This window comes from Mustela putorius, unplaced genomic scaffold (genome assembly GCF_011764305.1).
Source record: "Mustela putorius furo isolate JIRA1106 unplaced genomic scaffold, ASM1176430v1.1 tig00003850_pilon_pilon_pilon, whole genome shotgun sequence".
NCBI lineage: Eukaryota > Metazoa > Chordata > Mammalia > Carnivora > Mustelidae > Mustela > Mustela putorius.
The window spans coordinates 16,898,988-16,913,683 of record NW_025422002.1 but is presented as its reverse complement, the minus strand read 5'-3'; the positions used below and the strand labels follow the sequence as shown (position 1 = coordinate 16,913,683).

Sequence of the window (14,696 nt, the reverse complement as noted above, 5' to 3'; positions counted from 1 at the left end):
ACACCACAGATCTGTCATCCCATGGTGGGACTTCATCAGAACCACTGAGCCTTTCTGAGCCTCAATCCTCTCCTCTGTAAAATGGGGTTATCATCCCTACCTCTGTGGGTCATGGTGAGCTTTGAATAGCACCTGTGCACACAGCAGGGTTATATGAGTGGCCCTGGAAGGGTTTCAGGAGGCAGAGCTGCATGTTAGAGCAAGAACAGTGTCTTTAAAGCAGACGGATATGGGTTCAGATCCTGGCTCTGCCATTTATGAGCATGTGGCTCTCTGACACTCTGTTTCCCCATCAACAACACAGCAGGAATGATTCTCACCACCTACAGTGACATGAGATTCAGGGAGGGAGAGCCAAGAAGTATGTAGCAAAGTGCTGGATGCGGGCTTGGGCCCTTCTGAAGATGCATTTCCTTCCTTTTCAAACACCATACGGGCTCAAAGATGCATATTCAACGAGGTCTGGCTTTGCTGCTGCACTTTGAAGTTCAGCCACGGAGATGAGCCAGGCTCTCTCCCCAGCTCTCTGCTGGGGCCTGCTGAGATGGAACCTGACAATGCCCATCTTAGATGTGGTGTGTGGGGTTCTGAATGCACCCAGTGGCTGGGCGGGGCGTGAGCTGGGACTGCAAGGGGAAAACCCTCGGTGAAGCTCTCAAGCTTCCCCAAGCAAAGCACCTGGCCTAGAACCCAGATCGCCCTGGGCCTTAGCACATGTGCAAGGGACTTGTCTTCCTGCCTTGTTCTCTGTCCTGTGGGTCCTCCAAAGGCAGGGACCATGGGGTCTCAATGGTTTCTCTCTCTCTCAAGGCTCAGCAAAAGACATGACATAGAGTTGGTGCTCAGTGAATGTTGGTTGAATGAAGTGGATGGATGGTTGGATGGATGGATTATCGGATGGTTGGATGGATGATGAATAGACGACGGAGGCATACAGATGGACGGATAAATGAGGGGACTGATGGGAGGATGGGTGGGTGGCTGGCTGCATGGGCAGATGGTTCCAGCTACATGTTTATCTCTTCCTTCACAGGTGTTGTGAGTTATGCAAACTCTCTCTGAGACATTAAAGCCAAGGGCCTACTGACATCCAATACCCCTCTCTCTGGGAGTTCCCAAATCATTTTCAGAAGAGCTGTAAGGAGCGCCATAGGGCCCCTGGGGGGCTCAATCGGTTAAGCATCAGCCTTTATCAGGTTGTGGGTCCTGGGATCAAACCCCATGATGGGCTTCCTGCGCAGCGGGGAGTCTGCTTCTCCTCCCCCTGCTCCCCCCACCCCGCTGTGCGCTCTCTCTGTCTGTCTCAAATAAATACGTTAAATCTTTATTTAAAAAAAAGGAGTGCTATGGTGAGGTCATCCTTTTAGCCCTCTCCACGTTTTGTGGCTGACACCACCCAAGTTGGAGGGACAGGACTCCCAGGCCAGCTGCTTGTCCAAGGGAGCCCAAGCCAGCAACCCACTGCTCTCCTGTGACACTGCTCTCTACAAGTTCTCCCTCCAACTACCTACTAGGTTTTTTCGTCTCCCTTTACATGCTTCCCGCTGCTCTGTCTGCTGTGGGTCTCTCTGCAGCAAGGGTGTCTACTCTTCTCCCTGTATTAATTCCCACCAAATCCCGACAAGGGAGTCTTTGAGCCTCCCCAATGCCCGCAAGTAGGAGTCCAAACAAAGCACGTGAGCCCTTTCCAATGGGATGGGCACCTGCCTTCAGAGCCTCGTCCCTCAGGCTCCAGCCATTTCCTCTGTCCCCACCATGCCCAGTCCTGCCAGGGACACACTTCCCTTTTTGCTCAATTCTATCACCCCTCAAGACCTGGCCCAGGTCTCAAGACCTCCAAAGCCTTCCTGCAAACAGCTCCTTTTAGAAAATGTGGGAAAACCAGAGAAGTCTGAAGAAGAAAATGAAAATTGCCCATCACAATTCCACAACCTAGAAATGACCACTATACATATGTCTTATCTTTTTTTCCCCATGATCATATTTTTAATATGACTAAGATCACAGTTTTATATTGTAATCCCCAAGGATCATTATCTCCTAAACAACTTTCTGTACTATTGGATTTTTTGATGGTAAACGTCATTTAAAATATTTGCATAATAATCCTTAACTAATTTCCCTAGGTAACAGATTTATTGAAATATAATTCACAGAGCACACAATTCACTCTTTTAAAGGTACAATGCATGGTTTCTAGTATATTCACACAGTAGTGAAGCATCACCATAATCAATTTTAGGACATTTTCATCGCCCCAGAAAGAAACCCTATACTCATTAACTATCACCCCTTACTTCCCCAAGCTCCACCCCAGCTCTCAAGAAACACTCTTCTACTTTCTGCCTCAGTAGATTTACCTTTGCTGGATACTTTGTAGAAATAAAATCATATAATATGTAGTCTTTTGTGACTGGCTTCTGTCACTCGGTAGAACGGCTTCTGCCTCACCGCTGTTGGGCTGTGTATCAGCATTTTATTCCTTTCTATGCCCAAGTAATAGTCCATTTGTCTGGAGATACCACGTTTTATTTATCCATTGGTTAGTAGACAGACATTTGATTTGTTCCTACATCTTGACTGCTAGGAATGATGCTGCCCTGAGCGTTCATGTTCCAGCGTTTGTGTGGACATATGTTTTCAGTTGCCTTTGGAATTGAATGGAGCAGCTGGGTCGTATGGTAACCTCGTCGAAACTTTGAGGAACTGTCAGACTGTTTTTCCAAAGTGGCTGCACCTTTTCAAGCTCCCTTCAGGAGGGCGTGAGGATCTCGATTTTTCCACAGCCTCACCAATGTCACTTACCGTCTGTGTTTTTGATTCTAGCCTCCTAGTGGGTATGAAGTGGTTGTTCATTGTGCTTTTGATACCATCTCCCTGCGGACTAGCGATGTTAAGCATCTTTTCACGTGCCCATTGGCCATTCCTAGATCTTTGCAGAAATGTTTTCAGGTCTTTGCCCATTTTTTCAATTGAGTCATTTGCCTTTTTATCATGAGTTGTAAGAGTTCTTTTTATATTCTGGGTATGATTCCCCATGAAGAAAAATGATTTGTAAATATTTTCTTCTAATTGTCTTTTCACTTTCTTGATAGTTTTTACTTTGAAGCACAAAGGTGTGTAACGCTGATGAAGTCCAATTTATTAATTTTTTCTTCCATTACTTGTGCTTTTGGTGTCTGAAGAAACCACCATCGTCAAATCCAAGGTCGTGAAAATGACACATATGTTTTTTTCTAAGATTTTTATAGTTTGAGCTCTGACATTTAGGTTTCTTAGTTTATTTTTGCATATGGTATAAAGAAGAGGTCTAACTTCAAGTCCTTTGTATGTTGATATCCAACTGTCCCTGCACCATTTATTGAGAAGACTATATTTCCTATTGAATTATTGAGACCTTCTTTTCAAAAATTAATTGATCATAGATGCATTTTTTTTTCTGGACCCCTGATTCTTTTCCATCCTTATGCACATTGTCTTGACTATAGTAATTTCATGCTAAGTGTTGAAATCAGAAAATATACATCCTTCAACTTGGTTGTTCTTTTGCAAGTTTGATTGGCTTTTTGGGCCCCCTGAGTTTTCACATGAATTTTCAGACCAGTCTGTTAATTTCTAGAAAGAAGTCTTAAACCTGTAGATCAATTTGGGGAGTATTGTCATCTTAACAATATTGTCTTCTAGCCCATTGATATGGTGATGTCTTCTACTCATTTGGATTTTCTTAATTTCCCTGAGAATGTTTTGCAGTTTCCAGAGTATAAATTTTGCATTTCTTTGGTTCATCTTAGGCCTAAGTATTTCTACTCTCTTGGATGTTCTTGTAAATGGAATTGTTTTCTTCAGTTCGTTTTCTGGTTGTTCACTGCAAGTATGTAGAAATACAGATGATTTGTGTCTGTATCTTATCTCGTCATGTGCATTTATCAGTTCTAATTTTTTTTAGTGGATTCCTTAGGATTTTCCATATACAAGATCGTGTCATCTGCAAATATAGTTTTACTTCTTTCTTTCCAATCTGGATGTCTTTTGTTTCTTTTTCTCACCTGACTGCCCTGACTAGATCCTCTAGTACAATGCTGAAGAGCAACGGGAGATGGCCATCCTTGTGTTGTTCCTGACTTTAGGGGAAAAGAATATAGTCTTTCATTATTAAGTATGATGCTAGCTTGAGCTTTTTGTCATCGCCCTTCACCAGGTTGAGGAAGGTTCCTTCTACTTGGTTGCACGTTTTTATCATAAAAGTGTGTTGAATTTTTATCAAATACATTTCCTACATATTTTTGACGATCTTTTTTTCTTTATTCTACCAATATGGTGTGTTGTAGTAATTACTGTCCAGATATTAAACTACTCTTGCATGCCAGGGATTAAACCTCCCTTGGTAATGGTGTATAATTCTGTATAATGGTGCTGGGTTCTGTTTGCCAGTATTTTATTGAGGACTTTTGCATGTATATACATATCAAACATTGGCCTCTGTTTTGTTTCCTTGTATGTCTTTGTTCGCTTTTGGTATCCAGATGACACTAACCACTTGGGAGTTAAGAAGTGTTCCCTCTTCTCTTAGAAGGTTGTGTGAAGAATGGATATTCATTCCCTACATGTTTGGTAGATTTCAACAGTAAAGCCATCTGGGCTTGGGCTTTTCTTTGTGAATAGTTTTCTGCTTACTAATTCAGTCTCTTGTGAATTGATTCAGAATTTCTATTTCTCTCAAGTCAGTTTCTTTTTTTTTTTTAAGATTTTATTTATTAATTTGACAGAGAGAGAGAGAGATCACAAGCAGGCAGAGAGGCAGGCAGAGGGAGAGTTCCCCACTCAGCATGGAATCTGCTTGAGATTCTCTCCCCTCCTCTCCCCCTGCCCCACTCCCCACTCACACACACACTCTCTCTCAAATAAATAAATTAAATGTTTTTTTAAAACAAGAAAGAACGTAAACATGACTTCTGCCGTGTAGAAGCTCAGGGGCTGTTCTACCATCATATGAAATGCAAAGCCCTCTGGGAACTTGCCTGAAGGTCTAAGAGATGGTACCTTGTCTAAAGGTACTCAGAAGCAGAGGCAGAAATAAAACATCGAGGCTGGTTTTCTGAATCTGAGGGACAAAGATCTTTTCCCCATGTGGAAGAATGTCGAAAGTGGTCTCATTTATGTCCTCCCTCATCCTGGCTCCTTGGATGCGCCCTCACACACCGCCTCCGGGCTGACTCACTCTGATGGCGGGACCCTTAAATGCTGTACCCCAGCAGACTTGGAAAGCATGTGCACACTGGGGTTTGCTGCCTTGTTGCTCTTGGAACATGGCCACCCTCAGAAGAGATAAAGGGTGCCCAACCACATGCAGAACCAATGAACTCCTGCCAACAGTGTGCTGACACCAGCCTGTGAGTAAAACCATCAGAGACCAGTAACCCCTAGCTGGCCCGCCATTGCCCACAGACCCTGCAGCTAACCCCAGATGCATGAGAAGCCCAGCCAAGGTCGGCAGAAGAACTGCCTGGCTGAGCCCCACACAAATTGTCAATCCGCAGAATCTTGAACTGAGTACCCTTTGTTACATAGCAACAGATGACTAATGCCCCAGACTGCCCCACCCACTGCCCCACCCACTCCATGCAGTAAATGGCAGGATGGCACTTGTACCAGTTAACTGTGTCTCTTGCAATAGAAACATTCCACACCACCCCAATACACAATCAGGACCAAAGGAGACATACATGCCTGAGACAGAAGTGCCTTAACACGCAGACCACTGGAAATGGAGTGGATGCTTCTACTCAGGTTTGCTGGCACAGACTTCCAGCCTTATTTGCCAAGGCTGGTTTGGTCTCCCAGCCAGGCAAGAGTATACTCACATACTATCACGGAGCTTTTGCGTGAGATAAACGTATCTCGTGGTCCTAACCATGTGTTATCTCAAAAAGAATTTCACCACCAACGGCTCCCTCACGGCTTTCTTGGTTCCTTTATCTTGTAAACTATGCACCCAGCATCTATTTCTATTAAACTTCTGTTATTTAGGGAGTTTGAAATCCCACTGAAATGGAACTGAGGCTTTTTTGTTTTCAGTTGTCTTTGCATCCAACGTGGGGCTCCAACTCAAGACCCTAAGATCAAGAGTCGTACGCTCCATGGGCTGAGCCAGCCAGGTGCCCCAAAACAGAAATGAATTGTTGTTTAACTGTTAAGGAAAAAAAAAAAAAAGCAGTAAATAGGCTGAAGACTGGGGGAAAGCAGGCAGCCCGCAGTCATGGGGCAGAGCTATAAAGGTGGAATTTATAAAGATCATTCTTGCGGGGCGCCTGGGTGGCTCAGTTGGTTAAGCATCTGCCTTTGGTTCAGGTCATGATCTCAGGGTCCTGGGATCGAGCCCCATATGGGGCTCCCTGCTCAGTGGGGAGTCTGCTTCTCCCTCTCCCTCTGTCCCCTACACCCCCACCCCTGCTCATGTTCTCTCTCTCTCTGTCTCCAAGAAATCAATAAAAAATCCTTAAAAAAAAGAAAAAGAAAAGATCATTATTGCTTTCACTGTAGGGCTTATGTGGCTGAATCTTGCCAGGAGGGTGTTGGGAAATAAGAGATAATGGTGGGTCAGAGACCAGCCCACCACACACTCCTTCCTCTTGGCCTCCCAGACTGATGGTGGAGGCAAGCAAGGAGCTCAAACTAAGTGATAAGAGCCCACACTCACCCTTCATTTACTACGTGCCCGACATGAACTGCAACACATATCTGACCTGCATGACCACCCTAGGGAAAAGGGGCTGGTGCCCCCTATTTTTAAGATGCAGAGATTGGTCAAGGAAGGCCTACAGCCCCATGCCTCATCCACGTGGAAGCAGTCTGTTCCCCGCGGTCTGGCTCTGTGGCCGACACTGTTCTCCACTATGCCATCTTGCTTTGCATCCCAGAGAGACCAGCTTTCCCTGGAACATGTCTCTTTAAGATCAGCTGAACAGGATAAACAGAGCAAAACTTCCAACCAAGTGAAGGCAGCAATTCCCTAGCAGGTATCTTCTACAACCCAGTAGCGTGTAAGTGGCCTGAGGAGACTGACCTGCTTTGACAAGGTGAGATTAACCAGAGGCAATGTGAGACCAAAGATACAGTTTTCTCCTTCCCTTCGAGGGTTTCTCCTTCTGTTCTTCCCCCTCCTTCCCCTCTGTATTAGGTGGCCCCCGTACCTCCTTACCACATTTTCCTCTTATTCTCCTAGTGGCTTTCTGGTCTTCTTTTCCTTCTGGAATGTATGGCCCTTGTCTTCGGGCCTCTAAGTGAGTCTACTGCCATCTTTCTGAAGTCCATCAACATCCTTTACTCAGCATTCTGGGTCATCGCCTAGGTGCCCACATGCTTCTAACCAGGAAAAGCAGAACCACCAAAATGAAGATGTTGTCAAAAGGCTTCCAGCAGTGAGGAGGGAGGTGGCCAATTGAGGCCTCTCCAAGCCCTGCCCCAAATTGGACATCTGTTGATACCCCTACTGTGAAGGCCTACCTTGTGGCTTAAACACATGAGAAGAAGGCATGGGAGCAACTCCTGGGAGACAGCATGGCACAGAGGAGATCCTGTGGCCAGGAGCTCATCCCTGGGTCCATGCCAACCCCCCTAGGTGACCACATGTTTACCCTCTGAGCCTCAGTCTTCCCATCGGCAACATAATGACACCTACACAGAACTTTGAGGTCAGGGACCACCCCAATTTTGAGAGTCTGATGGAACCCAAGTTCCCTCTTTCTCTCCAGAAAAAGGCATATACTTAACTTACCCATGATGTCAAAAGGCCCACAGACTCTAACCCCCTAAAACTCCCCACCACCTCCTTGGGGGAGTCCCCAGGGCTTGGGAGAACTGGGGACCTCTAAGGAAACCTTAGCACCCCAGTATGACATCCTCCACCAGGAGAGAGCTCTGCTGGGGACAGGCTCACATGCTTTTTTCCTCTCTCGGAGTAGAGTCATTCACTCATTAACAGGCACTCATCAAGCTTCTGCTGAGGGCTGGTGGCTGTTCTGGGTACCTGGGACCCCACACACGTGCACAGAGAAACAAAATACTGGTGCGCCTGCATTTTGGTGGGAGAAGCACACCACCACCTCAGGAATCTAAGCCTCGTTCCGGGACATTGCACCTGACATCTGCTCTCTGGAGGCAGCAGCACACAGGTGGGACTTCACACAGTCATCCATTTCACTCCGACCTCTACAAATCCCACCCCACGGAAATGTAAATATCTCTGGTTTGGGAAATTTGTTCAAGGAAAAAGGAAGGTCCAATTCCCCTCCATCCTAACACCAACTGCAAATGTATTTTTCCAAACCTTCTTTCCTTCCTTCTGTTCATCCCCTTCTCCTCTTTCCTCCTCCATACTTCCTCCCACCCACCCTCCCTCCTTCTCCTTCCTTCCAGAAATGTGACTAGAGCTGTGATCCCATGAGAAACAGCTTGTTTGCACCTTTTTGAGGAAGGGGAGGGATGGTGTTTCGTCACTGCACAGTGAAGGATTTGCTGGGCGCCAAGAGAAGAAAGGAATGGTCAGCACCTGCGGGAGAGGCTGGAGACAGATGTGGAATGGGACAGCTGCAAATGGAGTGATGGGGCTCACCGCTTTCGTGGTGGCCCTCCTGGCTCCACACAGTCCCCTGCTGTGTGTGTCTCCAAAACAGAGAGAACAACGTGACCACCGTCAGCATCCCCACCCCCACCCCTGTTGAACAAGGCTGTGTGATATTAACAAGAACCTTGGATGACCTTAAAATATGGGACAAGGGTCGTCTTGTAATCTCAGCTGTAAAAATTGGCACCACTGAAGACCATTTCCTCCATGTATGTAATCACCAACGGTTTGGCTTGCGTTCACGGACACAGCGCCTCGGGGATTAAGATCTGAACCTTCCAGGTGCCGATAAATAGACAGTGGTGGACACGGGTGCTATTCAAGAAGCAGCTTATTTTGCTATTTTTTTTCCCTTAGATTCCACCACAGAACAAAGCCAGATCTGTATCGGCAGAACATTCTTATAGCAACTGGAAGAAATTATCCCTAAACGAAGCTGATGGAAAAATCAACTGCAAAGATAGCAGTTGGCCCTTCCTCTGGCCATCAAAAAATCTTTGCTATTCGAAGAGTCTTTTAAAAAAAAGAAAGCGCCCAGAAACGATGCCCTATTTAAAAATAAGGCAGTTTGCTATGCTATAACAAAGGCAGAGGCACCAGAAGGAGAAACAACAGCTCCTACAAGAGAAAGAAACTTCTGGAACTCCTTAAAATAGGCAGAAGAAAATCAGATTGCTACTGAAAAGCTGATTGATCTGACTGAAAATAGTGTCGTTGCTATAAATTCAGAGTGAGGTCCACTTTCTCAGAGTTTAGGTGTGAATTTCGTAAAACACATTCAGTCAAAGGCGCTTCATTTCTGAGTCCTCATTGCGGACAGCTAATGTAAGATGGGATTCCCTTCTCACCTGCATGAAAATGAACTTGACCCTGTCATTAATATTTTACTGGGAATTCGGTTTGCTTGGCCATGCTCCCTCTTCTTCGTTTCTCCTATTGGTTTACTCCAGGGAAGCATCCCATGGGACCCCTCCTGTCCTCACCATCAGAGAGCAGAGCAGGCATCTTCAGAACAGAGATAATAAAGGGGTGTGCGGGGAAGGAAAACCCTATATTCCCCATGCCCCCATCCCTTGGGACACCTGGGAGCTGTCCTTCCCCACCTCTACCGCCATCGTCACCAGGAGTGGGCAACTTTAGTCTTCCCACTGCTATCACGTGGACCCACTGCTATATGGAGACTCCACCCTCTTCACCTGTCCTCTGGATTATGGCAAACACCTCCAACCAGCTGGCTATCCAAGTTACAAATCTGACTACAGCATTTCTGACTTAAAACCTACCTACGGGGCCCCCACTCTCTGAAGGTTCAAGGCCAAGCCCAGAGCACAGCCCAGAGACTCCCCTGCCCACCCCAACCACCAGGGATTGGCCCCTCCTACCTCTCTAGCTTCCTTAGGCTCCTTCCTGCCTTCTGACCCAGTAATACCACTGCTGGGGCTCCTGAACATCTCGTGCAGCCCATGCCTTCCTGCCCCAACTCCCTCTTCTGGCATGCCCTTCCTGAAGGCCAAGGGCACTGACTAAAAGGATGACTAGGAGCTGAAATGCAGCCCACATTCTGCTTCCCAGCCACACACCCGAGGGGCTGGGTCTACCCGGATGGACCTCTTTTCCTCATTTGCACACAGGCTCTGCCGGGCTTGGCTGTGGTCCTATCCCTAGGGGCTTGCCAGATCACACTGCAATTATCCATGAGCTCTCCTACCCCCAGCCCTTCATTAAACAAAGCTGTCTTTGCCACCCTCTCCCCACCCTGGTGCCCAACACAATGCCTTGAACGTGTAGATGTCAATAACTAAGTGTTGGCTGAACAGGCTGGTTGAATGGGAGCATGATGGCGGCTGAGCCAGAAGAGCAGAAGGTGGGCCCTGAGAGCCTGTGCTGTTACAGAGGCTTCCGAAGAGCCCCACAGCTTGCCAGCACCGTACAACTAGGGAGCAGGTCTCAGGGGCTGGCTGTCGGAGGAGCTGAACTGTCCTCACACCCGTGGAGACCAAGAGGATGGAGTTCAAGATGGTTCCTTGTAGGGACAAAGAAGGGATGTGATCTGGTCCACACTGAGGAGGTAGCAACCAAACGCAAGTGATGCAGTAACACCCAGTCCCACAGGTGGCAGGAGTTCAAAGTGTGGACAGGTCATGAGAGCTGCAGGAGTCAGCAGGGGACATACAGGGTGGTGGAGATACTCAAAGCTGTAGGCAGAACTCGTGCAACCTTGCCCAGAACACTGAACCAATGATGTCGGCTGGGGGGCAGGGACAGGGGCACTAAATCACTGACTTACAACCTGATTAGAAAACTGAAGGGGGAGGGGAGCAACAGAAAAGCCAGTCTGATCTAGGAGAACAAAATTCCAGAAGGCAGTAGGGATCGAATTTATGTCCAGTCCGATGGTGGAGATGCTACCTCGCTGGGGTCTGGATCCCGTCGGCTGGGAGGGAGCCCTTATCTTCTGGAGCCACTGGTGCCACGCCCAAGGGGCTGGTGGCTGTTGAGAGGAGGACATTATGAGGGTGTCAGGAAGGGAGCGTGTTTTGTAGCCTTTAAATATATCCCAGCTTTGAGGAACCACTTCTTCTCCAGGTAAATTTGCATAGGTGGGAGGAAGTGTCCTAAAACGGCATGCCCAAAAATGCAGCTACAGGTTGTGACAGCTTCGTGGAGAAAGGGGTCCGTGTGACCCAGGGCAGAGGTAGAGCATGTCAGCTGAGCCCATCTCCGAGGAATAAGGGACAGGAGGGGAGTAGTGGGAGCAGGGACCTTGGTTTATTGATTCTAGATCCACTGAGAATGGCCAAGATTGAGACCTTGCAGAGGTTCCAGAAATGATGCCACATGACCCTTATTAGCCCTTTCCTGCTATGTGTCCCACTCCCAGCCCCAACTCTGTCACCAAGAGGAAAGCCCTGAAAACCACACTAACTGTGCACCACTCCCTTCACAGCCCAGACTGGTGGAACTGGGAGGGGAGAGGCACTGGCGGCCACAAATGGGTGTGGCTGCAGGGTGACTGGCGGGAAAAACCAGGTGGTTACTGAGACCGAAGTCAGACGCCAGAAAGGGAAAGAGCACAAAGCCAGCAAGGTCTGGAGAAGGAACTCTGGGGGCTTCTGTTCTGAAAGGTCTTGGAAAATGTAGGGGAATCTGGAACAAAATGCCAAATAAAACTTTCAAAATTGAGTCCCTTGTGTATTCCAGTAGTCTCTAGGCAGGGTGTGTGCATGGGGACCTCTGTGAGCCCAGGGACAAGGGACAACCGCTCTTTGGAACAGCTCCCCCAGTAGGCCACAGGAGCTAAAGACAGAACGCTTGTCTGCTCTTCAGAGCGGAGGGGCTGCCCAGAGACCAAGTACACGGAGGGAAGTACTGACTTTAAAGAAAGATGGAGAGCACCCATCTGTGTATCCAACACACGCCCACTGTGGAAACAGGTGGAAGAACCAGGATGGTCAAAGTTCGGAATATGGCGTCTGGATAAAGCAGCCTCACCGCTGGGGGCCTCCCAAGATTTTTGGTTGCCAAACGGATCCGTATCGTTCCTCTATTTCCCACTTTCAGTAATTATGAGCAAACGATTAGGGAGAATTCATTATTCTATTACTCTTCCCCACCGGTAAAGTGATCTTTAACCCTAATCAGAAATGCAAGAATTGATCAGGAAGACGCTGCTTAAAACGACGCAAGTCTGTCTTTCTCGGTGGTGCATTCAGAGCACCCGACTTGGAACCAGAGGACTTTGACCTGCACCCAGCTACCCTAGCTGGGTCTTCTTGGGCCTGTGCTCCCACACATAAAATGGAAATAGTCATGCTAAGCTTAGCCTCACAGGTTGATGTGAGGTCCAAATGTGTGCCTAGAGCCGAATCCAGATCCCGGCACGTATTTGATACTCAATTAACATGAGACACTCAGCCGATAGAATTCTGCTCTACCTTAAGTATAAGGTTTGTTATCCCTGGAAGTACTACCCGAGGAGCGTGAATTGGCCTTGACGCTGCCCAATGCAAGCTTAAAATTTTCTGGCATGAAATGAATCAAGGCAGAGCCTCTGTCCTGCCTTATTAAACACAGCGTCCTATCTGGACACACACATTAGAATGACCATCCCAAGAAATGCTTTCTTCTTCCAGTTGGAGAGAGAAGCCCAGCATTTATAAAAACATCCTCTGTTTCCACAAGCAGGTTAGGCGGGTTTCCCAGCTATGGCTGACACCTGTGACCCAGGGTTGCTCTGAGCCGCCCGTGGGGCTGCTGTTGGAGCCTAGCAAGTCCCATGAGAGCAGAAAGTTCCAGGAGCTCTGAGGCAGGCCCCAGGAGCTGCAGCAACCAACCCAAAGCAGTGAGACCAAGAGGGGTGCACACAGACCCTTTGTGGCAGGTGACACCCAAGGTGGCTTCTGAGATCTCAAGGTCTTCGGTGAGAAAGATTTTTTTTTAAGGGAGCAAGTGGAAGGATAGAAGGTGACATTAGTCTGGGTTTTCGCCACAGATTAGGTAGAGCAGAGAAGGCCCTGAGCTTAACTGGGAAAGGGCCTTGACAACACTCCCCGGAGGCCAATGGTGACCTGCAGTCCCCTCCCTCCTTTCTGAAAGCAACAGGCAACAGTGTTGAAACTCCATAGCAGAGATGTTCCAGAACACGCAAGAAGGCAGGCCTGCAGAGTAGCGGCTAGCTGCCCAAGCAGCTGCTCTCGGTTATTAATACACTGACATGCTCTCATCCAGTTGGCATAAACCTCTGCCTCGAGGCCCTCACTGCTCCCCATCACTCTGGCTGCCACAACACCTCCTCCAGGAAGCCCTAGCTCTCCTCAAGGTCCAGAGAGGCAAGCCACAGGTTTAACACCTGCCTCCAGGAATTTCTGATTGGTCGGGACTAGTGGTAAAATGGTTTGAAGATCACTCCTGATGTTGGCCCCAACTCCCCATTATCTCTGCCATCTCCAGGGGGTAGAGGCAGAGGAGGGGGCAGCGGTAGCCTCCTGGTCACATTTCTCTCCCAACTCTCAGGACCCAACTGCCTCAGCCACCCACCCACCCACGTTCTTACAGCCACGGGCAGCTACCACAACACAAGCCCTGAACTTCTCAGTTCAAACTACCGGAGGTGGGGCAGGGGCAGACAGAGGCTGTTGCTGCATCTAAGTGGAGCAAAAGTAAAGGAGCCAGCAGAATTCCCCACAGCGAGATTGTGAAAACCACTCACAGCCAAGGAAGGGCAGCCAATTCGGCCATTCCCAACCCGCTCGCCCACCACCCTGCGCGGCCCCCTCTGGAGGCCCTCCTTATTTCCTTGACCTCAAACTAGGATGGCCTCTCCACTCAACCAAAGAAAGCTCCCAAAGTCCAGGACCTGGGCATTAAAAACATGTCCTTCTGATTCTTTGTCCTCTTTTTTGTACATTGATCAAATAATGCACCACATACCACAAAGTTCTTCGAAACTGAACCAAGAATATGCAATTCTATAGCCAGTTAAGTCAGAGTGGAGAATTAAGGAGAATGCCTGACAACCCTTTCTCTCCCTCTCCCCCCCATTTCCTCCCTCCTTCCTTCCCTCCCTGCCCCACTCTCTCCATTTGACACACATGCAGACATACACACTTTCTTCTTGAGGAAATCTTCGAGAAAGATTTTGCCAGAACTGGAAGGAACTATTATCAGCCCATTATGATAGCCAATTTACAGCTGCCCTGAGGCTATGATTTAAACCAGGTCCTTAAAAGTCCCTGTCTCTGTGTTTTTCATGGGCAGCTACCTGGATTACATACACCTTGTTGAAAACACAGGCGAGACTATATGGCTGTCCTAGGGTCAGGTGATTACTGAAACAGAGACATAATCCACACCAGACCTTGTCTGCTAGGAGACCAGAGGCCTGAGAGGCAGGTAAGATATCCATGGGACAGGAGATGCTCCCCCGTCCCCAGGCCGATTGGGCACCACAAATAATTTCTTTCCCTGAATAACACAAACAAGCAGGGTTTTCCCTGTTTTGTACAAGAGGAGGGGAGCAGCAGGAGACCAGCTGTCTGATGGAGTATAGTCCCGACTATAATAGCAAGACAAA

At 48.0% G+C, this 14,696-nt stretch overlaps 1 protein-coding gene across 3 annotated transcripts in view; it reads right to left on the bottom strand.

Annotated features, from left to right (window-relative positions):
• MGLL (monoglyceride lipase) overlaps positions 1–14,696 on the bottom strand; it is a 224,369-nt gene that overhangs the window by 87,785 nt on the left and 121,888 nt on the right. The gene's annotated exons all lie outside the window — the stretch shown is intronic.